The sequence below is a fragment of the Ovis aries genome, chromosome 14 (assembly GCF_016772045.2).
Source record: "Ovis aries strain OAR_USU_Benz2616 breed Rambouillet chromosome 14, ARS-UI_Ramb_v3.0, whole genome shotgun sequence".
NCBI classification, from domain to species: Eukaryota; Metazoa; Chordata; class Mammalia; order Artiodactyla; family Bovidae; genus Ovis; species Ovis aries.
This window is the reverse complement of record NC_056067.1, coordinates 24,358,463-24,361,143: the sequence shown is the minus strand read 5'-3', so window position 1 is coordinate 24,361,143 and position 2,681 is coordinate 24,358,463.

The following is a 2,681-nucleotide window of genomic DNA, read 5'->3' as shown; positions in this document are numbered from 1 at the left end:
GGTGTTCATCGGAAGGACTGATGCTAAAGCTGAAACTCCAGTACTCTGGCCACCTCATGCGAAGAGTTGACTCATTGGAAAAGACTCTGATGCTGGGAGGGATTGGGGGCAGGAGGAGAAGGGGACGACAGAGGATGAGATGGCTGGATGGCATCACTGACTCGATGGACGTGAGTCTGAGTGAACTCCGGGAGTTGGTGATGGACAGGGAGGCCTGGTATGCTGTGATTCATGGGGTTGCAAAGAGTTGGACACGACTGAGTGACTGAACTGAATTTAACTGAACTGAAATACATATAATTATCTGCAATTGTACTACAAAATTCTCAAAAACATCTTCACAGGATGAATTCAGCCATGCTTGACTATAAATTTATAAATGCATTTCAAATAGGGTTTTTAGTAGCAGGGAAGTTGGGGGCAAAGTCAAGGTCCTAAAAATTCAAACTAAGACCCCAGGGGAAAAAAGGGGGTGGGGAGGGGAGGTCACTACATGTACCAGCTCATGCTAACTCCAAACTGTTTACTCAAGGGCTTGTCAGCTGTAAACTTACAACCACGTTCTAGGATCTGAGCAAAGCAAGTCTGATTGTCTCAACTTTTTGACGCGCCGGTTGGTTGACTCAGTTCAGTCGCTCAATCGTGTCCGACTCTTTGCGACCCCATGAATTGCAGCATGTCAGGCCTCCCTGTTCATCACCAACTCCCAAAGTTCACTCAGACTCACGTCCATCGAGTTGGTGATGCCATCCAGCCATCTCATCCTCTGTCATCCCCTTCTCCTCCTGCCCCCAATCCCTCTCAGCATCAGAGTCTTTTCCAATGAGTCGACTCTTTGCATGAGGTGGCCAAAGTACTGGAGTTTCAGCTTCAGCATCAGTCCCTCCAATGAACACACAGGACTGATCTCCTTTAAGATGGACTGGTTGGATCTCCTTGCAGTCCAAGGGACTCGCAAGAGTCTTCTCCAACACCACAGTTCAAAAGCATCAATTCTCCAGGGCTCAGCCTTCTTCACAGTCCAATTCTCACATCCATACATGACCACAGGAAAACCATAGCCTTGACTAGACGGACCTTTGTTGGCAAAGTAATGTCTCTGCTTTTCAATATGCTATCTAGGTTGGTCATAACTTTCCTTCCAAGGAGTAAGCATCTTTTAATTTCATGGCTGCAGTCACCATCTGCAGTGATTTTGGAGCCTCCCAAAATAAAGTCTGACAGTGTTTCCACTGTTTCCCATCTACTTCCCATGAAGTGATGGGACCAGATGCCATGATCTTTGTTTTCTGAATGCTGAGCTTTAAACCAACTTTTCACTCTCCTCTTTCGCTTTCATCAAGAGTTTCCAATTAGTTGACTAAATTGGAATTTCCCGTAGCTTGCAATGAATTACCACTAGGTGGCAGCAGACACCCAGTAAAAGTCCATTCCTTTTTGACTTATAAAGTCCTCACTTGCAAACTCAAAAGACGAGTTCTATGACATTGGAAAGGGGAGTACTTAAAATTCTGGATAACTATAGCTAAATTATGCTATAAAAAGGATTAAAAAAAAAAAAGGATCCAGCTTTCAACCTAAAATTTTCCTTTCCCTCAGCTTCAGTAGGTCTTCCCCAGGGCCCATAGGGGATGGGTTTGCTGCCTTTTCCCAGCGGTTAAGAGATTTCATTTCTTAGGAGAAGAAGTGTCTGAGCAGGGCTTCTAGCCTGCCCTCCTAGGACAGGCTTTCTCTGATCTTACTACCTGTTACCAGTATTTCTCAAAGCTCTCTGATAGAGGTCCAGGGAGAAGGGCCTGTCATGAGTAAACACCTCTGTGGGTCCTTGGTTTCTGAGGATTGTATACTCCCATACTCGCTCACAATTGGCCTTTAACGCTTGAATTTCACTTTAAGTCACTCTACTCACACACACAGTGACTCCATCTTCCACCTGTCAGCAGACAGTCCGCCAGGGTTCATGTCCCATCTCTCCTCCACAGGGCCCGTCTTCCTTCAGACTTCAGGGTAATTGCCCTGCAACCTCTTTGAATGAATCAGAAAAAGTCATGAAACTGGGAATAATCCAGATTCTTCTTCCAGAAAGGGTGGCTGTAATTTCCTAGAGACTTCTACATCCCAGGAGAAGCCAGAAGTCACCCCAGGCATTCTGAGAGACCGTTTTCAGGTGACACTTCAGGGACTCACTCCAAAGTGGTCACTGCTTGGCCCTGATGTGGTCCAGGCCGCAGAGAGGGTTCATATGAGTTGCTGGAAGAGATGGCCCCAGGGAGGGGCCTGGAAGGATAACACGTAAGTTGGAGAAAGCAGTGTAGACCTGCGGGAGGGCCAGTAAGGGCCAGGCAGCCATGCCACATGTCGCCATGCCCCGTCCCCCTCTTTCCCACTCTAGGACATCCTCAGTCTGTGTCGCCTCCATCTCTACAGGCAGCTCCGCATGGAGGATGGGGACTCGGCACTCTGGTCCCCCACATCCTCTCACTGGAGTTGTGGGTGGCCCAGAGGCATGGAGCAATGCAGCAGCCCCTCAGCACCTCCCAGGGCCCAGCCTGCTCCACTCTGCACATCCAGAGGTCAAGTCAGAACGGCCAGAGCACCTTCCTGCCAATGTTGCCCACTGTCTTCATCCTTCTCTCACTGAGGAGGATGACTTTATTTCAGTGCAAGACAAAGACATTGAC